The following is a 27,848-nucleotide window of genomic DNA, read 5'->3' as shown; positions in this document are numbered from 1 at the left end:
GGGCGTAGATGTCTAGGCAGATGTATCTGGGCAGTATTGTGGGAATATTGAGGATGTGGGACGTACCATCTTTTGGATGAAATATTGAAATGAGGCCTCATTTGCTTTATTGTCCCGATATTTTTTTATGTTGATCTTTGTGGAAACTTACTGTTTTACAAATCAATTTCCCAGTTTGCTATTTTACAAAAATAGTAAAACCTCAAAAGTATTTAATTGACTACAAAATGTCTTGAGATTGTGAAGGCCCTATCTTTTTGAGGGATACCTACTGAGAAGAAGTTCTCCTCCTCTCTTCGAAGGTAGTTCTGTGAGAATCTTTCTTACTGCTCCCCATTTGCACGACTTGCTGTTCTTAAGCTCGACGACCATGTACTCACCCTGACTCCTGTCCTCCTCTCCATATCTAATAAGACCTTTTGTCTGTTCATCTGTACTCCTCCCCCATCCATTTCTTATGATTTAGGCACCTGCCTGATTTTTACTTGTACCTTGAAGAAGGCTCAGGCCTGAAACATAGGTGATAAACAACTTTACCTACGAGACCTGCTGAGTTCAGCATTTCTGTGTTTTTCCTATTTAAGTGCAAGTCTGTGCATTTGTGGCATAAACATCAACACCAATACTTGTGCAAACTTGCAGATTTTTGGAAAAGAAAATGAGCTTTCATAAACCTCAAATCATTTCACTATAATGTTGAAATATTGATTGTGTTTCCTTTCTTTCTGGAATCTTATTTGAACAGAATGATTCATGTATATGTTTTAAATACTGAAGATACTTGGGAATATAGATGGAATCTTGTACCTAAGAAATGGGTAAGAGAAGAATTAAAATAATGTTCCAAACTAGTGAGGGTGTGATTAAATAAATATGTTTTCAGAGGCAGTAAGAGTGGTAATGTGAGGACAGCTGTAAAGTACATACCTAAAGAGAAGAGAGAATTTCTTCTTGTGCTGAATGTTAAAATGATATAGATTACATTTAAAGAATGGGAAATAGAAGCATAGTTGGTGTTAATTCTGTATTATCTGGCATTTGAAGTCCCACAAATCTTACCAGAAAAAAAGACAGGTTAACTTAGACCGATCTTTCAAATTTGCAACACAGGGTCAATGGGCTTGAGGTCTAGTGTCCAGTGCCATGTGTTTCTTTCTCTCATTGTGTATTATCTGGCATTTGTGACATCACCAGCAATCACTGCACAGCACCAGTCCCTGCCACAAACTCTGTTTTCTTGTCAAAGGTTCTGTCCTTTGGCCAATTGACTGAAATGAAATCCTTCTATTCACATCCAGTGTGTCATAAATGATGCCAATCACGCTGCCAGGCCATAGGCAAGGAAACTTACTTCTACAGTCCTTTTGCATTGCTGGCACTAGTCTGGACATGAAATCACCAAACATATTTTGCTGTATCTTGACTTGACTATTCCAATCTACTGTCCTTGCCTCCTTCTTTAGTTATGCTCCTGGGTCATCAACCGCATGGTTGAGAGCTAAACTCTTTACCAGAAAGAGACACAAAGTCTGATAATCCCTAGGATCGAACACCAATACTGGATTCCAATCCGTATCAGTCATGAAACTGACTTGAGAGTATATCACTATTCCTTCTTCACTGGTGGATCCAGACCATTAAATTTGGTGCTGAAAGAAGCATCCAGAAGGATTTCTGTAGTTCAAGAAGCAACATCCTCGTTGGAAGGACAATTAGGAATAAGGAATAAATATTAGCATTGCAAATGATACCCAATTAGAACCATAGAACATTACAGCACAGAAACAGGCCAATTCGGCCCTTCTAGTCTGCGCCGAACCATTTTATTTTTACCTAGACCCACTGACCTGCATCCAGTCCATAGCCCTCCATAGCTCTCCCATCCATGTACATGTTAAAATTCGTTTTAAATGTTAAAATTGAGCAGACATTCACTACTTCAGCTGGCAGCTCATTCCACACTCCCACCACTCTCCGTGTAAAGAAGTTTCCCTTCATGTTCCCATAAATCTTACTCCTTTCACCCTTAACCCATGTCCTCTGGTTTGTATTTCACCTACCTTCAGTGGAAAAAGCCTATCTACATTTACTCTCTCTATACCCCTTATAATTTTAAATACCTCTATCAAATCCCCTCATTCTTCTATGCTCCAGGGAATATAAAGTCCTAACCTGTTTAACCTTTCTCTGGAACTCAGTTCCTGAAGTCCAGACATCATCTTAGTAAATCTTCTCTGCATTATTTCTATCTTATTGATATCTTTCCTGTAGTTAGGTGACCAAAACTACATCAATACTCCAAATTTGACCTCACCAATGTCCTTTACTACTTTAACATAACATCCCAACCCCTGTACTCAGTACTTTAATATATGAAGTCCAATATGCCAAAAGATCTCTTTACAACCCAATCCACCTGTGATGCCACTTTCAGGAAATTATGCATCTGATTTCCCAGATCCCTGTGTTTTACCACACTCCTCAGTGCCCTACAATTTAAAGTGTACGACCTTTCTTGATTTGCCCTTCCAAAATGCAACACCTCATATTTGTCTGCATTAAATTCCATCTGTCACTTCCAGATCTGTCTGCAGTCTTCGCAAACCTTTGCTGTCCAGAACATCACCAATCTGTGTTATCTGCGAACTTGCTTATCCAATTCTCATAAGTAAGTCCCAAACTCTGAAATTTCAACCCAACCACAGCTCATTGTATTTACAAAATGGTAAACTGTTCCAAGTTGCTATAGGTGTGACTTTTCTTCTTGTAAATGTTTCTTAAAATCTTGCTACTTGTCCAAGATTTTGACCCCCTGCCCCAATGTCAGATGGGGTTCAGTGTAAGATATTAAAATATTATTCATTTTGTTCCTCGGAAGCACTTTGAGATGTTTTGTCTTTAAATGTGCTATAAATGCACAAACCTGTGAAAAGGTACCTATAAATCTTCTGTCAATAGAGTCACAGAATTAACTTTAGCTGGTTTATCATGAGATTTTTACCACGTGTCATAAGCAGAATAGATTGTGCTCCACACCTGTTATTTGTGTGAAAATAATTGGAAGCTACTGGTATAATCTGATTTTCAAAGTTGCTGTTCTGACTTATTACCTCCCAATAGTTTAATGTCATAAGACAAGGCAAGGCAAATAATTTCACCATTGTCCTGCAAACCTTTTGGGAAGTTCAAAGGAAAAAGATGGCTCCAATGTCAGCAATGAGGTCTTACTTTGCAGCACATCACATGGCGGGGAGGACAAAAAAGAGAAATTACTGAGAAAAGTTTATGTTCCCCCAATTTAACCAACTTTTCTAACTGCCAAAATGCATTATTTTTTATGGTTTTGCAGAAGCATTTAAATACTCTCCCAAAGTAATTCAAATCAATGAAGCTATTTGAATAAAAGGATTAAAATATAAAATATTAAAATTACTCAAATAATCATAAGCTCTAAAAAATTCTGAAAGTTCCCTCATGAGACAAGACCTCAGCTGGGGAATTGGCACAAATTTTCACTGTACAATGAGAATGAACAGAAAAATACCACAAGCAACCACCAGAAAGTTTGTTATTTCAGCACACCCAATGCCCCTAATTTCCTAGCACCTATAGAGTACATTTCTGATTATCCGAAATACTTGGGACTGGACCTATTTCTGTTAAGCGGATTATTTTTCCGATGTTCACTTATTTTCTCTAAGCAGAGCAGTACCGTAAGCAGAACACTTGTATCTACGGTTAATCAACAGCAAGTAACAACAGAAGATTTTTCAAGCATAAAATGATGAAATAATGTTTAATTCTTACCAAAAAACATGATCTCTGCCTACAAGATGTAGCAACAAACACTAGGATTTCTGTGTGCCAGTTTTTTCAAATGTTTCCTCCAGTTTCCTCCAGTCTGTCGTTGATTCTATACACTGATATGATTTCTTGTTCTGTTATGAATGCACGCTCCTCTCGTCCATCAATAAGTCCATCACACTTTTTCACCAGGTCATCTATAGGCACTTTTTCTGCAGTCATCTTCATCGCACTCACCTCGATGAAGAATAAGTTCAGCTATTTCACCATCCATCAGTGAATGAACAACAGGAGCATGTTAAAAAAACTTCTTCAATATCCTTTTCTTCCAGCTTACTGATGGACTCTGAAGGTTTTTTATGCATATGCAAGGAGGTTAGACTACATTTTTTTCTCCCCGACACACGGAATCCTTCAGATTTGCCATCATTTTCTTCATCATCAAGGAATAAAGTTGCAGACCAGAGATTATGCCAGGCATGTACAATTGTGTCTTTAGTCACTGTGTTGCAAGTGTTCTTCTTCTTTCTTTGGCTTGGCTTCGCGGACGAAGATTTATGGAGGGGGTAAAAAGTCCACGTCAGCTGCAGACTTGTTTGTGGCTGACAAGTCCGATGCGGGACAGGCAGACACGATTGCAGCGGTTGCAGGGGAAAATTGGTTGGTTGGGGTTGGGTGTTGGGTTTTTCCTCCTTTGCCTTTTGTCAGTGAGGTAGGCTCTGCGGTCTTCTTCAAAGGGGGTTGCTGCCCGCCAAACTGTGAGGCGCCAAGATGCACGGTTTGAGGCGTTATCAGCCCACTGGCGGTGGTCAATGTGGCAGGCACCAAGAGATTTCTTTAGGCAGTCCTTGTACCTTTTCTTTGGTGCACCTCTGTCACGGTGGCCAGTGGAGAGCTCGCCATATAACACGATCTTGGGAAGGCGATGGTCCTCCATTCTGGAGACGTGACCCATCCAGCGCAGCTGGATCTTCAGCAGTAGCATAAATAGCATCCTTTATGCTAAACTCCTTTTGGAAACCAGCCATACCCAAGCCTCTGTTCACTGCTGACAGCATGTGGTTCAAGAAAGTGTTTTTATATTCACTCTTCAGTCACATTTGGGGGAAGGTACATGACATGAACATTATCTTTGATGAGATTTTTAGTTGGAGGATGAGCAGAACAATTGTCAAGGAATAAAAAAATCTTGCAGTCAGCATCCAGTCCAGCTTCTCTGCAGTGAGTACGACCCGCTGGTACAAAGTGTTTGTTAAACCAATCAGAAAAAATATCCCTGGTGGCCCATGCCTTTTTGTTGGCACAATAATGGACTGGTAAGACATTTTTTGCCTATCACAGCAAGCTTACACTTATGCGTGCCTGCTTCATTTACACATCCCAGCACAGTTATTCGTCCTTGACATCCTTAATTCTTGAAGGGGCTGTCTCAACATCTGTTGCCAGTGTTCTGGGGCAAAAACACCAAAACAGTGATGTTTCTTCCCCATTACAGACTTGTTTTGGCTTCAGGTTTTCATCAGCGTTGATCCTGGCAAACTCGTCAAGGAATCTCTCCGCTGCTTCATGATCAGCTGATGCTTTTTCGCCCCTCATCTTTAACATTTTAATGCTGTGCCTTTTCTTAAACCTGCTCAGCCAGCCTGCTGAATATTCACAGTTCTCTTCAATTTTCAATTCATCTTGAAAGAGCTTCACTTGTCATGGCCAGCAAACCATTAAAATGCATTTGTTCACTGTGACACTGTCTGATCCACTCCATCTATATACTTTCCATTTCTTCATTTTCTTTACGCACTGTTTTTCTATCTTTCATTAACTTCTGTTCCTCATTTTCAGAATAGAACTTCAACAGTTTATCCTTCTGTTCCCTGAGGTCATAGATTGTGATCACTCCAACATCAGACTCCTCTGTTAGATATTTCACACTTACACCACTATCCAGTTTTGACAGCAGCTTGACTTTTTGTTCTATAGACAGACATAAATGCTTCCTCCTTTTCCTCTCACTGACATGGACAATGCAACTACTGTCTTCCAACATACAGTGCACAAGAGCTCTGTTGATTCAAAATAGTGCTAACAACATGACAAACCCACACCAGAGCTGTATCTTCCAATTGTATACTGTAGGCGAAAGCCCCATTGATTCCAAAGGTGCTAACAACGTGACAGACCCACAGCAGAGCTATATCTTCCATCAGTACTGTACACAAGAGCCCCATTGATTCCAATGGTGCTAACACCGCGACTGACCCCTACCTAAGTACAACAGTACACGAGAGCTCCATTGAGTCCAATGCAGAGACCCATTTGAGCAGTTGGATGAAATCTTGTCCTTGCAACTGTAACTTGGACCAGTACACAAGAGCTCCATTGATTCAAAATAGAGCTAACTGCATGCCAGACACCTGCTTGAGCACAGTGGGTAAAAACATTTTTTCAACTTTTTTTCAACTTGTGACATCATGGCACCCGAAAAAAAGCTTTCAGATATTTGGAATTCCGGTTATTCGGTTTTCGGTTAATTGGAAGCATACTGTATAGGAAAATATTTTCAATTTTGCACAGAACTGTTGTTGGATGCTTGTATGTTCAGTGTCTAGATATTCTACACACAAATATTGACATAATGTCCATTACAGTCCATTACAGTACTGTCAGAATGCTGCATTGTGTTATCTTTGAGATGTGAGGATAAAGTCAGGCCCTGTCTGCTTGTTTTTTTGCCTTGCTCTGGTCCCCTGGCTGACATTTAGTTCTTAAGGCATAGCACTTGAAGCAAAATCTAGTCATTATCCCATCGTTGTTGTGGAATTCGAATAAAATGGAAGAAGCAATGTTTTGAAGACAATTGGATGTGTTTCATTTTTCTCTTGCCATCCAATTTACAGTATTATTGCTGATAAAATAACAGCTCCTGCTAAACGCAAGGAATAATTAATATCCCCCATGACTGTCTTAACTGAGTGCCTTAAAATTAACACCAATAGATTTTGCAGCATTGTAAGAATTATTTCACCATGCAAGATTGATTTTATAGACACTTGGCAGAGCTGATCAATTCTGAAATAAGAACCCTGGCACACTGAGCTCTCTTAACATTGTCAGTTCGAATACGCTATAGTCATCAGATCAGATTCGTGTTACATGAAATGAGAAGGATTTCCTGTCTCATTATCTCACCCTTTATTTGAATAATGAAAGGTTAAAAAAGTCATATTTGTATAGCTCCTTCATGGTCTTGGAATTTTCCAAGCTGTTTTAGGATTGATGAATTACTTATGGAAGGGTAGCCACATTAGAAGTAGGAAACACAGCAGTCAATTTGCACTCAGCAAGATCCTGCAAGCCACAATGTAACTGGCTGCCTTATGTTTGTCCAGTCAAAATGTATTTGTTCTTCCCTGAAATCTTGCTTTGAAGTCTTTGACATCCAAATGCGAAGGCAGATATGACCCAGGTTTAAAGTCTTATCTAGTAATTTTTTTCTAATATTGCACCTATGTCAGCATAAAGGTGAATGACTAATTTTTAATTTTCTTTTCTTGAAAATTTTATTTATTAATCATAATGCATATATTAAAACATACAATTCATGAATAAAACATAATTCAAAAATACATACATGATATTTCCAATAAACTAACCCCCTAAAATCCCTCACCCCCCCTAACCCACTCACCCAACCCCACCCCCCAAAGAAAAACAAAAAAAGAGAAAGGAAATCAACCACAACAAAATTCATCAATTAATTATCAGGGATTGGAGGAACACCACTACTGTGCAGCCAGGGGGTTCAAAACCTCCAACCCATATAATCCAAATAAAGAAGGGCTTCATGTTTTATCCATTTAACTTTCTATCTGCTCTTCCGATTTTCCATAACATTTGTAAATTTAACTTGATATATTTTTTATTTTAATTTAATCTCAATGAAATAATTGAAGTGTTTGTGTGCCCTACACTAATTACCTTATTACCCTAGGTATGGCATGTTAAAGAGTGATTCAGGCTTGATTTTATTAGATTTGGATTCTAATTTCAGATTTATTGTACATACATGACATCTTTTTCCTGTGGGTCAGGCAGAATTACTACATATTGGTAGTGCAAAAAAAACTGTACACAATATACAAATGTAAACAAATAAAGAAATCTAAGCAACAGTGTAATACAGAGGAGAGAGAGAAAAAATAAATACAGAAAAAATGTAAGAGTCCTTAAATAAGACCCTAATTGAGTTTGTTGTTCCAGAGTCAGGATGGTGAAGGGGTAGTAGCTGTTCCTGAACCTGGTGGTGCAAGTCTTGTGGCACCTGTACCTCTTTCCTGATGACAGCAGCAAGAATAGAACATGTGCTGGGTGTAATGATTGTTGCTGCTCTCCAATAGCAGCGTTGCCTGTAGAAGTTCTCAATGGTGGGAAAGGGTTTGCCTGTGGCGTTCACTACCTTTTACAGGGCTTTATGCTTGGCATATTGATGTCCATATTACCAGACCGCGATGCAGCTGGTTACCACACTTTGCATGACACATCTGTTGAAATTTGGCAGGTTTTCCGATGTCGTATCAAACCTCCGCAAACTCCTGAGGAAGCATGCTGCCATTAGTATGTTGGGTCCAGGAAATATCCTCTGAGATAGTGACTCACAAGACCTTAAATTTGCTCACCCTTTCCATCTCTGATTCCCCTAATGATCACTGGATTGTACACAGCTGGTTTTCCCTCCTGCAGCCAACAATCAGTTCTCTGGTTTTAGTAACATTGAGAGCGAGGTCATCGTTGGTGCACCATCAGTCAAGTTTTTAATCTCCCTCCTGCATGCTGATTCATCGCCTCTTTTTATACAACCCACTATCATGGTAGATGGTTTTATTGTCGTACTGAACCACATAGTTTTAGGTGTAAAGTGAATAGAGCAGGGGGCTAAGAACACAGGCCTGTTGTGCTCTCATACTGATGGAAATTGTAGAGATGTTCTTACCAATTCTCACTGATTGTGGTCTGTAGGTGTGGAAAACAAGGATCTAATTACACGTTGGGGTGTTGAGTCCCAGGATGTGTAGTTTGCTGATCAGTTTTGCTGAATTTTCATTGATGAAGGCTGTCCTGATATATGCATCTTTGCTGTTGAAGGTTTAATCAACAAGTCTTGATGAAGAGTCCCAACCTAAAACATTTATATTTGTCCAGGAAAATTTTCCCGGGACGCATGCTGTGTAAAAAGTTTGGAACGGGAATGAGGGTGCCATTCCTGTTCTGACATTTTACTTCCTAGACCCATTGTCAATTTCCCAGAACACCTGCAGTCTAAAGTGAACTGCAGCCACTCTGTGAACAATGGGCTAATGAATAGGACATCACCGCAGTGGTGTGGTAAGTCCTGCCTCTTTACACACCGCACTTTCAGTCTGTTATCTAAACTCCTGGAAAGGAATAGAGATTTGGAGTTTTGGTCGTTTGTGTGTGAATAACTAATGCCAAGATGTCAGACATTCTTCAGACTGGTAAAATCACACAGTCTATCTAAAAACATGATTGACTGACCATGAATGCTGTCTGATCTGCTGAGTGCCTCCAGCAGCTCACTGTTTAATAAACAAGAATTCACCAATTTTTGCATATAAATATCTACCTTAACCCTCTTGAAATATTTTAGTATGATAAACAGTTCTAAGGCAATTAGAAAGGGTCTGATCAGACAAAATTTGACACTGAATCACTTTAGTAAATGCTAAGGGAAATGACCACGTTGGGTGAAAGAGATGGGTTTTAAGTCATGTTCATTGATTGAATGAGAGAGAGAAGTGGAGAGATTTAGAGAATTCCAGACCTTTAGGCTGAGGCAGCTGGAAACAATGAAAAGTCAATGTCATTGTTATATTTAATCTTTTCATGTGGCGGCTCACCACGAGGCAGGTGAACTGGCCCCGCTTGTAAGCCACGCGGCGGGGCAGCCGGCCAAAATGGCACCGTTGGGGATTTCCCTTCCTTCCAGCACGGGGCTCAGAAACACGCGCTGGGGGACCACGTGACACCCGGGTGACGTCAGTGCCCTCCAGCGCGGTTCTCAGCCAGGTCCGGGCGGGGAGTATAAGTGCAGCCCAGCAGCCTGCAATAAACTAGTCTGCTCACTGAGCTCATCCCTTCTGGTTGTTTGTGTGTTATTCCAGGAGCAGTGTAGCTGCCGCTACAATTGGTGACCCCCAATTGGTTCAAATGTCTTTGAACCCATCATGAGCGAGCCTGGAATCAGCGCTATAGCTGTGAAACTGCCTGAATTCTGGGTTCAGGAGCCGGAGACCTGGTTCGGCCACTTGGAGGCTCAGTTTCACCTCTGCCACATTTTGTCCAACTCAACCAAATTCTACCATGTGGTCGCTGCCCTGGACCAGGCCACCTTATTCAGCACCCACCCGCCGAGGACAAATACGAGATCATCAAGCGAGTGCTTACCGGGTCCCTTGGACTATCCAGACACCAGTGTGCCACTCGGATGCTGCACCTCGACGCCTTAGGGCACAGGTCCCCGATGGAGCTGATGGACGAGATGCTCGTGCTCACGGATGAGCACACCAACTGCCCACTTTTCGAACGCATCTTCCTCGACCATATGCCTGGGAACATCCGGCTGCTGCTAGTCCAAGAGAGCTTCACTGACCCGCAGAAGGTCACCCAGAAGGCCCAAGCACTATGGCTTGCATGATCCCCGGAGGGCTCAATGGTCCATCAGGTCACGAGGCACGGGCACAACCATGCTAAGCCCGCCCCTAGCACTGCGGTAGAGCACCCGGCACCTGCAGGGGCCCCCAAGAGCATAACCAAGGCCACAGCATTCACTCCAGGCCTCTGCTTCTACCACCAGTGCTGGGGAGCCAAGGCTCGGAAGTGTCGTCAGCCCTGCTCGTTCACGGTAACAACCAGGCCGGCTGCTGTTAATGGCTGCAGTGGCTGGCCAACGACACAGCCTCCTCTACCTGCAGGCCGGCGGTTCCTCGTTGACACTGGAGCCCAGATCAGCATCATCCTGGCCATGGCCATCGACTCAGGGAACCAACCTCGTGGACCTCCCCTCCGTGCGGCCAACGCAACGGCAATCCAGACAATCAGTTGACTCTTGTCAACTGTAGATGTAAAGAACTAAAGAAGGAACTAAGGAAGGAATGGAAATAGAAAGGGCACACAGAACACTAGCTCGAAACAACAGATACATCAAAAACCAAGATCCATTTTAGTAAAATTTTTGAGATATACGACAAGAGAAAATATACTGGAGCGGGCAAAGAATAAAATTAGAGAAGACAATAAACCATTGGAATACAAGGGTCAAAAAATATTTTTTCTACCCAGACATAAGTTTTGAACTCTTAAAGAAGAGGAAGGAGTTTAATACAGCAAAATTGATCCTATGGAAAAAAGGTTAGAAATTAATGTTAAGACATCTTAAAATATTTATCCCTGGGAAGCAAAACAGACTGTTATCGGATCCAGAGAAAGCACAAGAATTTGCAGGACGCTTGCAGGACAGAAGGAGAGAAGAAGAGTTGTAACAAGAATGAAGAATAGCGATAAAGTATATATAAAGATGTAAAATCAATGTAGATGTAAACAACTAAAGAAATGAAAGAGAAGGGAAGGAAGGAAGGAAGTAAGGGGAAAAAAGAGAGAACTTTGTTATATGTGTAAAAAAAGTGTTTGCTGGGGGGGAGGATGGGGGGGGAGAATAACCGTCACTGCGAAATCAGTTGACTCTTGCAAGCAGGATCGCAATTCAAAATAGAAAGGGGAGTTGTGGTTGCCCGGCAAGGGATAAGGGGCAATTCAGAGAGAGGGGATATTTGGGGTTAAGGGAATATTGGATGTGGGTGTTGTATGGAGAAAAGACAGTCCACTTCCAGAATGGCCAACGGAATTTCGTGTGGAGGTTCACCGTCTCGTCCCTCCCAACTGCCATCCTGGGTGCAGACTTCCTCCTTGCACATGGGCTTCTGGTGGACATTCGAGGTAGGCGCCTGGTGGATGCCCGTACCTTCCAGGCCGTTCGCCTTGACGCCTCCCACTTGGAGCAACAGCAGATGGCCATGATCAGCATGCCCAAAGACGAGGGCCTTCAAGGCTGCCATCACGAGCCTGCGGTTCCGAGACCTCCCGACTCCGAGAGGCGAAGGCACCATCCTATGCGATATCTCCTTGGGCACCCTGCGGCCAGTGGTTCCCCAGCAGTGGTTCAGGCAGGTCTTCCATCACATCCACAACCTTTCACATCCGTCCATCAGGTCCATGGTCCGGATGGTGGCAGAACGGTTCGTATGGCATGGGCTGCGGAAGCAGATCGCGGGCTGGGCCAGATCATCCACCCATTGCCAGACGTCCAAGGTGCACAAGAACACAAGGGCACCTGTACAAAAGTTCAAGTACCTCCGGCAACGGTTCAGCCACATTCACGTGGACATCGTCGGGCCCTTACCCGTTTCCTGTGGCAACCATTACCTGTTTATGATGGTGGACCGCACCACTCGCTGGCCCGAGGCGATCCCGATGCCAGATGCCTCCACCGACTCCTGCTCCCGAGCACTGTTGCATGTTTGGGTCGTCGGGTTCACCGTCCCGGGTCACCTCACCAATGATCGGAGCACACAGTTCACATCTGCGCTCTAGGCACAGCTCGCCAATAGGTTGGGGATATAGCTACACTGCACCACGGCCTACCACTCACAGGCCAATGGACTGGTCAAAATCTGCACTGCCACCTTAAGTCGACACTCATGGCCCGCCTCACCGGTCCCGACTGGGTGGACGAACTGCCTTGGGTGCTCCTGGGCATCCGCTCCACTCCCAAGGAAGATCTGTAGGTGTCATCAACTGAGCTGGTCTACGGTGAGCTGCTGGCACTACCTGGTGAGTTCGTCAAAGCACCTCACAATTCCCAGCGGTCGCTGCACGAACTACTTCCTCATCTCAGGGTACGCTTGGACTTGTTCGAACCCCCACTGCCGCCCAGGCATGGCACCCACCTGTCTCACATTCCCGGCAAACAGCTTTCCGTGGAGTACATTTTCATGCGGCGGGGCCTGACCATGGCACCTCTCCAGCGACCGTACGAGGGGCCCTAGAGGGTTGTACAGTGTTCTGGCTCGATGTTCATGCTGGACACTGGCGGCAGGCGGGACCTGTTTACCATGGACAGGCTGAAGCCAGGACACCTCGATCCCACCGAGCCCGTGGTCATTGCCCAGCCCAAGAAGCGAGACCGCCTGGCGATAAAGGACATTGGCGCTGGTTCTGGGGGGGGGGGTGCTGTGTGGCGGCTCACCAAGAGGCAGGCGAACTGGCCCTGCTTGTAAGCCACGCTGTGGGGCAGCCAGCCAAAATGGCGCCGTCGGGGATTTCCCTTCCTTCCATCCCGGGGCTCAGAAATCTGTGCTGGGGGACCACATGACGCCCGGGTGACTTCAGCGCCCTCCAGTGTAGTTGTCAGCTAGGTCTGGGCTGGGAGTATAAATGCAGCCCAGCAGCCTGCAATAAACTAGTCTGCTCACTGAACTCAACCCTTCTGGTTGTGTGTGTGAAGGAGCAGTGTAGCTGCCTCTACATTCAAATGAATTAAGTTCCAGTGGTCCGATGTAGTCTCCTATAACTACAGAGTTGGCCGTCATGTATAAGAGTAACACCAAGGTATAATTGCACTTGATCACAACTTGCAGTGAAGTTGATGAAGATTAATGTAAATCTATGTTTACCTGTTGAAAACTAAACTTTCAGTGACAGATTTTTTTTTCTAATTTTTGGAGCTCCTCTCAAGTTGAAAATAATGCTTCTGAGTCATCGGTATAAATTGCTGAGACTGCATTGTTTTGTATATAATGCATGGTACAAGTAGCCTTTTATTTAATTTCAGAATGTAACCACAGAATCTTACTAGAAATATAGTAATCAGGGCATTTTATGTTCTAATAAAGGAGGGCAAAGAACATACGTCAAGATTTTCCTGCCTTATTCTCATTTAAAACACACATAAGCATCTCCAGCCACATGCCATGAACATTACTGCTTTCCACTAAACCTGCTTGCCTTTTCTTTCCCCTCCCCCCATTTTCCTGTCTTTCCAGTTCTTTCACCCACAAGGCCCTGCCATTCCCCCCCCCCTTATTGCTGCTGTCGCCTCACTCTGTTCTCCACCTATCATCTGCCTTCCCCCCTCCTACTCTTTTGTTTGGATGATTGCCACCTTTTTCTCATGCTTTGATGAAGGGCTCAAGCCCGAAACATTGGTTGTGTATTTCTACCTTTACTACATAAAGGACCCTGTTTGACTTGCTGAGCTTCTCCACCATTTTGTGCTTTTACTTCAACCACGGTGTCTACAGAATTTTGTGATTAACTTGAACGTTCATTATCAATGGTTCTCAGTGAATGGCCTGGGGAAAAAATATTGCAAATAGCCCCAATGAAAGGCAAGCCTGTGCAAGTTGGCAGATAAATGTGAAGTTTATTATCATCTGATTGCACAAGTCTTTGGCTTGGCTTCGCGGATGAAGATTTATGGAGGGGGTAAAAAGTCCACGTCAGCTGCAGGCTCGTTTGTGGCTGACAAGTCCGATGCGGGACAGGCAGACACGATTGCAGCGGTTGCAAGGGAAAATTGGTTGGTTGGGGTTGGGTGTTGGGTTTTTCCTCCTTTGCCTTTTGTCAGTGAGGTGGGCTCTGCGGTCTTCTTCAAAGGAGGTTGCTGCCCGCCAAACTGTGAGGCGCCAAGATGCACGGTTTGAGGCGTTATCAGCCCACTGGCGGTGGTCAATGTGGCAGGCACCAAGAGATTTCTTTAGGCAGTCCTTGTACCTTTTCTTTGGTGCACCTCTGTCACGGTGGCCAGTGGAGAGCTCGCCATATAACAGGATCTTGGGAAGGCGATGGTCCTCCATTTTGGAGACGTGACCCATCCAGCGCAGCTGGATCTTCAGCAGCGTGGACTCGATGCTGTCGACCTCTGCCATCTCGAGTACTTCGACGTTAGGGGTGTAAGCGCTCCAATGGATGTTGAGGATGGAGCGGAGACAACGCTGGTGGAAGCGTTCTAGGAGCCGTAGGTGGTGCCGGTAGAGGACCCATGATTCGGAGCCGAACAGGAGTGTGGGTATGACAACGGCTCTGTATACGCTTATCTTTGTGAGGTTTTTCAGTTGGTTGTTTTTCCAGACTCTTTTGTGTAGTCTTCCAAAGGCGCTATTTGCCTTGGCGAGTCTGTTGTCTATCTCATTGTCGATCCTTGCATCTGATGAAATGGTGCAGCCGAGATAGGTAAACTGGTTGACCGTTTTGAGTTTTGTGTGCCCGATGGAGATGTGGGGGGGCTGGTAGTCATGGTGGGGAGCTGGCTGATGGAGGACCTCAGTTTTCTTCAGGCTGACTTCCAGGCCAAACATTTTGGCAGTTTCCGCAAAGCAGGACGTCAAGCGCTAAAGAGCTGGCTCTGAATGGGCAACTAAAGCGGCATCATCTGCAAAGAGTAGTTCATGGACAAGTTTCTCTTGTGTCTTGGTGTGAGCTTGCAGGCGCCTCAGATTGAAGAGACTGCCATCCGTGCGGTACCGGATGTAAACAGCGTCTTCATTGTTGGGGTCTTTCATGGCTTGGTTCAGCATCATGCTGAAGAAGATTGAAAAGAGGGTTGGTGCGAGAACACAGCCTTGCTTCACGCCATTGTTAATGACGTTAATGACAAGTACAACCTGAAGAAACAGCGTTCTCTGGTTTTCGGTGCAAAACACACAGACAAGTAACCAGACTTAACACACATACAGACAAACAATACATACAGGACAAGTATTCATATACACAAATAAATGTTGCCTTGTAAATGTGAGACTCTCATATGGTTAGTGAGAGCAGTTCCTTTGGTCATTCAGCATTCTCACTGCCTGTGTGGAGAAGCTGTTTTTCAGCCTGGTGGAGCTGGCTGTGATACCCCATATATTATAAATAGAATGTATATTGCAGCAAGAAAGGCTTTGGACCACATGCTTAGTCACTTAGTTTAAAATTGATTAATTGCTTCAATGATATTTATTAGGAACCTGCTGAAATATGTGATATCCTTGAAAGTTCAAGGACTGTGTTCTCTTTTTTTTAAACTTTTATTGCAGCAGATGTTTCACAGTAATGAAGAAAATGTGTTTATTTGACCAATTTAGGAAAAATGCCTTAAAAAAAGTCCAAAATGAATGAGCATTAATTTGGAAGTTCTCTCTGGTAATGATCTTGGAAAATATTGCCAAATTAAATGTGAAGGGTTGTATTTGTTTAGTAGAGTGTGGCATTTTAAGAACTACCACATTTTTGCAATTTTATTGTAGTCAGTAACTTTTTGGATTAAAATTGATAAAAAAAATATATGGGCACTTATCCAGGAAACTCAGATCTGTGACAAAGACAAAGTACTTTGAGCTGAATAACCATCTGTGCCTCCTGTTTTTGAGCGCACAGCTTTTCACTGTGAGATGACTGAAAGTTATGAAGGTTTCAGAGAAGCAAGAAACGTATATTGGGTTGAGAGAAGCACAAAGGAATCGGCCATCTGCCTTTCTGTTTGCTCTATTCAACGTGCACTAACATCATAGCATTAAATGTCACATTACAAAAACTAATCAGAAAAGCTCATGGGATATTTTTCTTTGTCTCTCTGGAATTGGAATTCAAAAGTGAACAAATGATCCTTCAGGAGTGCAGATGTCATTTGAAGGATTTTGTGAGTTTTAGACACTGTCCCTTGACAGGCACATTTTAGTTCTGCAGTGGTGGCACAATGACCACTCACTAGGCTGGTAGTACAGACACCAGTACCAACAATCCAGAAACTCATGTTTTAATCCCACCAGGGCAGCTGTGGAAATCAAGCCGTCAATAATCTGGAACTTTGAAAATAAATCAAGTTTGTAATTATAACTGAAGAAATGTAAAATCCCTTCTTGTTCACAAATATTCTGGAAGGAAAGAATTTGCCCTTTACGTGATAGCAGATCTGCTTTGTAACTGATTTTGATTGGCCTTCAAAGTGGCCACTCAGATCAAAGGTAATTAGGGATCAACAATTAGTGTTTGTTGTTCCAGTCTTGACTGGATCCCAAAAAAAAATTGAATGAAAAAGATTACTGCACCACCTTGAAATTATGAAGGTAAAATAACTAAGTTGAGACGTTGAACTAAGAAGGCATTTAATAAGGCAGAAAATCTGTTTCCACTGCAGTAGGAATACTGCTTCGGTATTGAGGTCTGGAAATAACCCCTTAAATATTTCTTTCTCTTTTCATTAACCTCTGATCAGGATTTTGGTCACAAATCATAAATAACTCCTGATGCTGCTCAGCGTCATATTTTGTCAGATAATTCCCCTTTTGCTTCAGGATAGTACACTGCATTCAAATCTAAATGTTGCAGAGGGAAATCCAAAGCATTTTATCTGGCACAATTGAGAATAGAATTTAGAGATATTTAGGGAATAAACAGAAAACATTTGGGTTCAGATAATTTTTGAGCTTGTGTCGTATCTGTTGCCTCTTTCAATGGAATTCACACTGACTGAGAAGGATGAGTGGGATTGATTAAGGTGAATCTGGGGTTATTGCTACATTTACAGGTAGTTTGTTCAATATGAAGCCATAATATTGATGTCCAAAAAGACTAACAACAGTCACATAAATCCTTACTGTTCATCTCAAGAAATATCCGATGGAGAGTTCGCACGCACGCACGCGCGCACACACACACACACACACACACACACACACACACACACACACACACACACACACACACACACACACACACACACACACACACATGCACACACACACACACCTGATTTAATTATGGTGTCCACGCTGACTGAAGAAAACTGACCACAAAGATCTTGCCTTTACCGATAGAGATCAGGGATTGAGGAGGTGATGCTGAAGAGAAAGAGGCATTATAACTGAAGAAATGTAAAATCCCTTCTTGTTCACAAATATTCAATTATTGAAAGATCATGATTTGATCTTTCAATTGTCAGCCCACCCCGGATGGGAGAACAATGGCAAATGGCACAGGCACAACGAATTATCTTTGCCACCTGAGAGTTAACTTCTCCCAAACAGCTTTCAAATACATCCAACAGCTTTGGTGGTTATCTGTACCTCTTAATCCGGTGATGTTGGGACCTGGCATTTGGCGGACCACAGAAGATGCCGGCAAATAGAAAGTGACCTCTAAGGGAATCCCCTATCTATCATGATGACACCTTGAAGGGCTAAAATACAGCTGAATATAAGAAATTAACACGACTGTATCACCTGAACACTCGGCTGTAGTGTAAACAGATTTGGGTGCATTAGGACTGCTAACAGCGTCGCCCTGGTGGCAGATCCACAAACTAATGGCGGCAGATTCAAAATATGCCAGGCCAAGGGAGTTGTCAGTCCACAGAGTGCTGGATTAGAGAGGTACAACCTGTATTGACAGGATTACTGCAAGACACTTGTAGGTTGAATGAGAGATAAGCAAGTGGTGTCCTTACAAAATGCATATATCTTGTGCAAATGAAATAACATTGTTGCTATATAATTTTAACTTGCTGTAAAGTTGTTATCATTCTTCATTGCCGAGTTCATTTTTGTTCATGTATCAAGATAACCAACTAAAACAGATGATTCCTCTCATTAAAAGCAAGTGGAAAAATTAAAAAAAATGTACCTTGTAATTGACATGAAATAAATGATTTAATTATGGGAAGACTGCTTTCAGAGAAATAAACTTTCAATGATTTAATACAGCATGACTTCATTTTGCAGTGGCTGTAGCTGCTACGGCTATTTTTATCTCTAAGTGGCACTCATAAATTTGTAATTTGGGTTTGTTGCTTAATCAATATTACTGTGGAAGACAAGCTGAGGACCTTGTGGTTCATAGGTGATTGTAATAATAAAACTTAGAATGAAGAATCCAGATCCAAACAAGTAATGGCAGGTGAGACATTGTGCAAGAAGGACTATTGCAGATCATTGATAAAGACTAGATTCTCAGAAATTGCCAACGACTCAACTAGTTGATTTCTGATCTAGTTTTGAGAAACATTCACTATTCTCTAGTATTGCTCTCCATTAAAATGCTTGGAAAATTGAGGATTCCCTTATAATTCATTCTGGCCTCTTCATATTTTGCTTGTTTCCATTTCATCTCATTTAGGAACTCTGGATTAAAAGAAACAGCCAGTAAATAATGCTTTCTCTTATTTTCCCATACGATTTGTACATCAAGAGACTCATTTATTACCTCCCTCTTTGGTGAATGTCCACCTCTCTGCCTAATATCAAGCTGCTTTGATGCTCTTGAAAACCCCACACATGGACTTTCTGTCAGAAACATGACTAATGCAGGTCTTCATCTTTCCATCTCCATATCAATATGTCCCTGGTGTTTTCTTGGAGACTTTTCTTGTTTTACCTATGCAAGCTTTCCTTCAGGTTTATCCTTCCATTGCTTCTAGCTCTACCTTACTGCATGGGTACATTGTCCAAGAGTCATGTTGCTTCTTCTCCCTATTGCAATAATTTCAAAGGAATCACTGAAGGTGTATGATCAAAATAAATCAGTGTTTGCATAGAGCCCATTGATTTCCTACTCATTCCACACAGCACTAACAGAGAACTAATCAATATGATGCTGTTACACAGTATATCTCACAGGCAAGCTACTTGGCTCTCATCCAGGATGTTAGGGTAATACACCTCTGATTTCCCCCTTACTTAACTTTATTTCTCCAAATAGGGTGATATCATGAAGTGACATTATCTCCCAATCTCCTTGGGCTGAAGTCACATCATCTTGCATCATCTATTCTATTCTTGAGGCACATTCCAAAGTATGACCAAATAGGATTTATTAGTCTATTTAGATAATCTTGGAAAAGGATTTAATCATTTACATGTCAGTAGTATGAGCCATTTGGCTATTTTTGTGGACCAAAATGGAAACGAGGGAGAGAATAGGACCCCCTTAAAGATCAATGCGATGTGAACTATAGGACATAGAAGAGATCTTAAATGAGTATTTCTTGTTTGTACTTCGAATGGAGAGGTCATGGAAGCTAGGGAATTCAGGGTAATGAATAAGTGATGTCTTCAAACGTATTTACATTGCAGAAGAAAAGGTGCTGGTGGTGTTAAAGCAGCTAATAGTGGATAAATCCCTGGGGTCCAATCAAATGTTTCCTAGAATGCAGGATGTTAGTGAAAAAATTGCTAAGGCCCTGGCAAAGATATTTGTATCATTTTTAGCCCCTGTTGAGGTAATGACAGAGTGAAAGGTAGGTATTGTTGTGCTTTTATTTAAAAAAGATCTGCAAGGACAAGTCAGGGTACTACTGGCCAGTAGTGGGAACATTACTAGTGAGAAATTAAAGAAGCAGGATCCTCTGTATTTGGAAAGGCAAGGACTAATATGGTATAGTCAACATGGCTTTATATGTGTGAAATTGTGCTTCCCAAATTTGATTGAATTCACACAACCAAGAGGGTTGACAAAGGCAATATGGAAGATGTTGTCTACATGGACTTCAACAAGGCCTTTGACAAGGTTCTGTTTGGTAGATTAGTCTGGAAGGTTAGATCATGGGATCAGGAGTGAGCTTGCCAATTGGTGGACGGAGTCAAAGGGTAGAAGTGGAAATATGTTTTTCAGGTTGGAGACCTGTAACCAGTGCTGCAGGAATCAGTGCTGGGTCCATTATTGTATGTCATCTATATTAATTTGGCTGCCAATGTAGCTGGTGTGGTTGGTTTCCAGATGCCATTAAAATTAGTGGTATCTTGAACAATGATAAAAGTTATCTAAGATTACAACAGGAACTAATAAACTAGGAAAGTAGGCCAAGGAATGGTAAATGCAATTTAACATAGATAAGTGTGAAATGTTACACTTTGGGAACTTTATGCCAAGTAGAACTTCCACAGCATGTGGCAGGAATCTGAAGAGTGTTGTGAGGGCTGTGCAACAGAGACATCGAGGGGTACAAGTACATAATTTATCTAATTGTCACGTTATACCTAATACAGTAAGAAGTGTTCTTCTGCGAGCAATCTAAAGGTTAACTTCAGCGTTCTTGAAGAATAACTTGAAATTAAAGAAATAAAGAGCGCAATTTACAGAGTATAGAGTCACAATGAAAAAAGATCAATTAGCACCAAATGTGATAGCGATGTTGTGAGGTTCATTCAGGTGCTTGATGGCTGTGGTGCATTCTTGCACCTTTTCCCTGATGGAAAAAGACTGAAGAGGATGTTTTTGGCTGTGATGGGTTATTTGGTATGTTGGCTGACTTTTCCAGGCAGTGGAGATGAAGATGTAGTCCATGGCGGGGAGGAAGGTTTGTGTCATGTTCCGAGCTGCAGTCAATACTTTCAGTGTCTTCTTCTGATCTTTAGCAAAACAGCTGCCAGAGCAGCATCCAGCAAGTATTCTTTCAATGGTGCACATGTTGAGGGACAGGGAAGACATGTCCAACGCCCTCAGAGTGAGAAAAGAGAGGAATTGGTTCACTTGCTTGACCTTCAGGGCAATGTATTTGTTCAGGTAAGGTTACTGGAGATGTTTACTTCCAAGAACATCAAGGTATCTTCTTTTTTTTTTGACTTGATATGGACAGGGGTGTGGACTCTGCGATCTCTCCTGAAGTCAATGATCACCTTCTTCGATTTGACATTGAAAGAGAGGCTGTGATCTTGGCACCATGCCTCTAGATTTTCAGTTTCTTTCCTGTATTTCATTTAATTGTTATTTGATACCTGGCCTGTTACTGCAGTGTTGTCAGTGAATTTGAAGACGGAGTTGGAATAGTATTTGGCTGAACATTTGTGGGCCTTGTTCTGGGAATGTGATTATGCAGGTAGATAGGGTGGTGAAGAAGACATTTGTCATGTTTGCCTTCATCGGTCAGAGCAGTGAGTAAAGGAGCTGGGATTTAATATTACATAGTGGTTAGCATAATGCTATTATAGGGCCAGCAACCTGGATTCAAATCTTGAGCTGTCTGGAAGGAGTTTGTATGTTTTCTCTGTGGGTTTCCTCCGGATGCTTCAGTTTCCTCCCACGCTCCAAAGGTGTACTGGTTACCAGGTTAACTGGGCACATGGGTGTAATTGGGCAGCTATGGCTCATAGGCTGGAAGGACCTGTTACTGCACTGTATCTCTAAATTAAAATTAAGTTTAAAAATACATAATTTGTTGCTAATATCTGAATCGGGAATTTGGAATACAGTATGCATTTCTGTTTGCCTATCTTTGGAAGGATGTCATTATGCTGGTAATGATGCAAAAAAGATTCATAAGGATGTTAGCAGGACTGAAGGATGTGAACTATAAGGGGAGATTTGATCGGCTGGGGCTTTTATTCCTGGAGCATAAAGTATTTTAGATCATGAAGGGCACAGATAGGGTCAATTGGTGGTCTTTTTTCCAGAGTTGTGGTGACTAAAACCAGAGGGCGTAGATTAAAGGTGAGAGGGGAAAGCTTTAAAGGGGTCCTGACCCCTGAGGGGCAATCTTTTCACACAGGAGATGGTGAACTTGTGGAAATAGCTGCCAAAGGAAATGGTAGAGGTGGGTACAATTTAAAAGACATTTGGACAGTGAATGGGTAAGAATGATTTGGAGAGATATAGGTCAAATAAGTTCAGGTTGGCAACTAGGTCAGCGTGGACAAGTCTGGGGTGAAGTTGTACAAAGAGATTGTAGCTTGCTCTGGTGATCCATGAAAATCTTTACCCCAAAGTTATTCCAAAATAGAGTTATTGTATTGATGTATGTTACAATCACTTAATGTTTTTGCAAACTTCTGAGTGTGGAAGTAAGCATTCATAAGGAGAATGCAATGGTGCTGCTAATAAACGCAGAAGGCACTCAGACTCTGCCTGGGCTTTTTCTCCTACTATGCCCAATGGGTTCCACACTATGCTGACAAGGCACGGCCACTCATCAAGACCACCTCCTTCCCCCTGTCAATTGAAGCCAAAGCGGCCTTTGACCGCATCAAATTGGACATTGCCGCTGTAACGCTGCAAGCCATTGACGAGTCCATCCCGTTCCAAGTCGAGAGCAATCCGTCCAACTTTGCACTGGCAGCCACTTTGAACCAGGCCGGCCAGCCGGTAGCCTTTTTCTCCAGAACCTTCCAGGGTCCTGAGAGCCGACACTCCTCTGTCGAGAAGGAGGCCCAGGCCATAGGAGGCCCAGGCCGTAGTCAAAGCAGTACGTCATTGGAGACACTACCTCACTGGCAGGAGCTTTACACTGCTGACCAACCAACCCATGGTCTCCTTCATGTTTAGCAGTACCCACCGAGGTAAGATCAAGAATGACAAAATCGGCAGGTGGAGAATCGAGCTCTCCACCTTTAATTATGACATACTGTATTGGCCTGGTAAACTCAACGACCCGCCAGATGCGCTCTCCAGGGGGACTTGCACCAACATTCAACTGAACAGGCTGCAGAGACTCCACGAGGAGCTCTGTCATCCAGGGGTCACTAGGTTCGTGCACTTTGTCAAAGCTCGCAACCTCCCCTACATGGTTGAGGAGATTCGCTCCATGACCCAAGCCTGCGCATTATGGGCTGAGTGCAAGCCCCACTTCTTCCATCTGGAGAACACCCACATCATCAAAGCCACCCGCCCCTTTGAGCATCTCAGTGTGGACTTCAAGGGGCCCCTACCGTCGACCAACCGTAATACCTACATCCTTACGGCCATCGACGAGTACTCCCGCTTACCATTTGCTGTGTCCTGCCCGGACATGACTGCCCCCTCAGTCATAGAGGCCCTGCACAGCATCTTCGCTATCTTTGGATACCCCAGTTACATCCACAGTGACAGGGTGTCCTTGTTTATGGGTGCAGAGCTGCAGCAGTACCTTCTGGAGTGTGGTATTGCTTCAAGCAGGACCACCAGCTATAACCCATGTGGTAATGGGCAAGTTGAAAGAGAGAATGCCACTGTCTGGAAAGCTGTTACGTTGCCCTCCGGTCCAAAGGTCTCCCCACCTCTCACTGGCAGGACGTGCTCACTAATGCCCTACACTCCATCCGCTCCCTCCTATGCACCGCAACCAATGCCACCCCCCATGAAATGATGTTCTCTTTCCCGAGGAAATCCGAATCGGGAACAACCATACCGGCGTGGCTCACGGTTCCCAGGCCGGTCCTCCTACGATGCCACGTCCGGTACTCAAAGAGCCGAGTTGACCGAGTGGCTCTGCTCCATGCGAACCTGCATTATGCCTACATTGAGTACCTGGACGGGCAGGAGGACATAGTCTCGGTAAGAGACCTCGCCCAAGCCAGATCAGGCAGCTTTCCAGTGCCTATGAAGAAAATCGGCTACTCCTTTCATCAACCTCCTGGAATAATATTTCTGAATTAATAAATAGTATTCCAAGAGTTCTGTTATTTTGAATAAAACTATTTCACAAAGCCATGTTTTTTTTTTGTTTTTTTTTAATTTTTAATTTTTCACACCATAAATCACGTTAGCCATGATATACACTTTTTCTTTTTCACACATATACAGTGTCTTTTTCTCCCCCCCCCCTCCCTCCTCCAAAGCCACCCCCCCTCTCATCCATTTTAGGTATACAATCTAGGTTGCATTAAGCCAGTCAGACAATGTTGTCATTCAACAAAAATACACCAGAAATTCTACTGAGTCCATTCGTTTCTTTTCTTCTCCTTCCATCAACTTAGGTAATGTTTGTTCCCGATAGGTTTTCGCTATTGTATTTAATGTAAGGCTCCCATACTTGTTCGAATATTTCAATATTATTTCTTAAACTATATGTTATTTTTTCTAATGGAATACATTTATTCATTTCTATATACCATTGTTGTATTTTCAAATTATCTTCCAATTTCCAGGTTGACATAATACATTTTTTTGCTACGGCTAGGGCTATCTTAACAAATCTTTTTTGTGCATCCTCCAAGTCAATTCCAAATTCTTTATTTTTTATGTTACTTAGGAGAAAGATCTCTGGATTCTTTGGTATATTGTTTTCTGTTATTTTATTTAATATCTGATTGAGATCATCCCAAAATTTTTCTACTCTCTCACATGTCCAGATTGCATGAATTGTTGTTCCCCTTTCTTTTTTACATCGAAAACATCTATCAGATACTGTTGGGTCCCATTTATTTAACTTTTGCGGTGTAATGTATAGTCTGTGTAACCAATTATATTGTATCATACGTAGCCTCGTATTTATTGTATTTCTCATCGTTCCAGAACATAATTTCTCCCATGTTTCCTTTTTTATCTTTATATTTAAATCTTGTTCCCATTTTTGTTTAGTTTTACCATTTGTTTCCTCATTCTCCTTTTCTTGCAGTTTAATATACATATTTGTTATAAATCTTTTGATTAACATTGTATCTGTAATCACATATTCAAGGTTACTTCCCTCTGGTAAACTCAAATTGCTTCCTAATTTATCTTTCAAGTAGGATCTCAGTTGGTAATATGCCAGCGCTGTATCTCCAGTTATATTGTACTTATCTCTCATTTGTTCAAAGGATAAGAATCTACTTCCTGAAAAACAATTTTCTATTCTTTTAATCCCTTTTTTTTCCCATTTTCTAAAGGAAAGGTTGTCTATTGTAAAAGGGAGTAGCTTATTTTGCGTCAATATTAGTTTTGGTAATTGATAATTTGTTTTATTTCTTTCTACATGAATCTTCTTCCAAATATTGAGGAGATGATGTAATACTGGAGAAGTTCTATGTTGTACCAATTTTTCGTCCCATTTATATAATATGTGTTCAGGTATCTTTTCCCCTATTTTATCTAATTCTAATCTCGTCCAGTCTGGTTTTTCCCTTGTTTGATAAAAATCTGATAGGTATCTTAATTGTGCGGCTCTATAATAATTTTTGAAGTTTGGCAATTGTAAGCCTCCTTGTTTATACCATTCTGTTAATTTATCTAGTGCTATCCTCGGTTTCCCCTCTCTCCATAAAAATTTCCTTATTATTTTCTTTAACTCTTTGAAGAATTTTTCTGTCAGTTGTATTGGCAATGCCTGAAATAAGTATAGTATCCTTGGAAAAATGTTCATTTTAATACAGTTTATCCTTCCTATCAGTGTTAGTGGTAGCTCTTTCCAATGCTCTAAATCGTCCTGTAATTTTTTCATTAGTGGATTGTAATTGAGTTTATATAATTGGCCTAGATTTTTGTTTATTTGTACACCTAGGTATCTTATTGCCTGCATTTGCCATCTGAATGGGGATTCCTTCTTAAATTTTGAGAAATCCGCGTTATTCATAGGCATTGCTTCACTTTTATTTACGTTTATCTTGTAACCCGACACTTCTCCATATTCCTTCAATTTCTTATATAATTCTTTTATTGATAGTTCTGGTTCTGTTAAGTACACTATCACATCATCCGCAAATAGACTGATTTTATATTCCCTGTCTTTTATTTTTATTCCTTTTATATTATTATCTATTCTTATCAATTCTGCTAGTGGTTCTATAGCTAGCGCAAACAATAACGGTGATAGTGGGCATCCCTGCTGCGTTGACCTGCTTAAGTTAAATTGCTTTGATACATGTCCATTTACTGTCACTTTCGCTAACGTTCCCTTATATAATGCTTTAATCCAATTAATATACTTCTCCGGTAAACTGAATTTTTGCAATACTTTGAACAAATAATTCCATTCTACTCTGTCGAAGGCCTTCTCTGCGTCTAAAGCAACTGCTACTGCAGGTGCTTTATTTCCTTCCACTGCATGAATTCAGTTAATAAATTTACAAATATTGTCTGTTGTGTGTCTTTTTTTGATAAATTCAGTTTGGTCTAAATTTACCATTTTCGGTACCTGTTCTGCTAATCTGTTTGCTAATAGTTTAGCTATTATCTTATAATCTGTGTTTAGCAAAGATATTGGTCTATATGACGCTGGTGAGAGTGGATCTTTCCCTTGTTTTAGTATCACTGTAATTATTGCTGTTTTACATGAATCTGGTAAGTTTTGTGTCTCATCAATCTGGTTGATTACATCCAGGAGGGGCGGTATTAATAAGTCTTTAAATGTTTTGTAGAATTCTATTGGGAGTCGATCCTCTCCTGGTGTCTTATTATTTGGTAATTTTTTTATTATCTCTTGTATTTCTACTGTTCCAAATGGTTCTGTTAATTTATTTTGTTCCTCTATTTGTAGTTTTGGTAGTTCAATTTTAGTCAAAAATTCATCTATTTTCCCTTCTTTCCCTTCGTTTTCAGTTCGGTATAATTGTTCATAGAATTCTCTGAAGTTTTCCTTAATTTCTTTTGGATTATATGTAATTTGTTTGTCTTTTTTCTTTGTTGCCAATACCATTTTCTTAGTTTGCTCTGTCTTAAGCTGCCATGCTAAGATTTTGTGTGTTTTTTCACCTAGTTCATAATATTTCTGTTTTGTCTTCATTATATTCTTCTCTACCTTATATGTTTGTAATGTTTCATATTTTATTTTTTTATCCGCCAATTCTCTTCTTTTAGTTGTATCTTCCTTCATTGCTAATTTTTTTTCTGTTTACTATTTCCCTTTCCAACTGCTCTGTTTCCTGATTATAGTCCTTCTTCATCTTGGTTACATAACTTATTATTTGCCCTCTAATGAATGCTTTCATTGCGTCCCATAGTATAAACTTATCTTCCACTTATTCCGTATTTACTTCAAAATACATTTTTAATTGTTTTTCAATAAATTCTCTAAAATCCTGTCTTTTAAGTAGCATGGGGTTTAATCTCCATCTATACATTCTTGGAGGGATGTCCTCTAGTTTTACTGTCAGTATTAAGGGTGAATGGTCCGATAGCATTCTCGCTTTATATTCTGTTTTTCTTACTCTATCCTGCATACTAGCTGATAACAAAAATAGGTCTATTCTTGAGTATGTTTTATGTCTAGTCGAGTAGTATGAGTATTCCTTTTCTTTTGGGTTTTGTTTCCTCCATATATCCACAACTTT

The 27,848-nt window shown here is 41.7% G+C and overlaps 1 protein-coding gene and 1 long non-coding RNA gene across 5 annotated transcripts in view; one reads left to right on the top strand and one right to left on the bottom strand.

Annotated features, from left to right (window-relative positions):
• The window catches only part of LOC138760769 (uncharacterized), a 64,808-nt gene extending 63,664 nt beyond the window's left edge, over positions 1 to 1,144 (bottom strand). The window contains exons 1-2 of the long non-coding RNA XR_011355857.1: positions 1,060 to 1,144; positions 381 to 509 (exon numbers count right to left, since the gene is read on the bottom strand). This is a non-coding gene — a long non-coding RNA (uncharacterized lncRNA). The remainder of the gene's footprint in view (positions 1 to 380; positions 510 to 1,059) is intronic.
• Positions 1 to 27,848, top strand: part of macrod2 (mono-ADP ribosylhydrolase 2) — a 1,543,249-nt gene that overhangs the window by 581,383 nt on the left and 934,018 nt on the right. The gene's annotated exons all lie outside the window — the stretch shown is intronic.

Source organism: Narcine bancroftii, chromosome 4 (assembly GCF_036971445.1).
Source record: "Narcine bancroftii isolate sNarBan1 chromosome 4, sNarBan1.hap1, whole genome shotgun sequence".
NCBI classification, from domain to species: Eukaryota; Metazoa; Chordata; class Chondrichthyes; order Torpediniformes; family Narcinidae; genus Narcine; species Narcine bancroftii.
The sequence above is the reverse complement of the archived record's forward strand: the minus strand, read 5'-3'. Positions and strand labels throughout refer to the sequence as shown.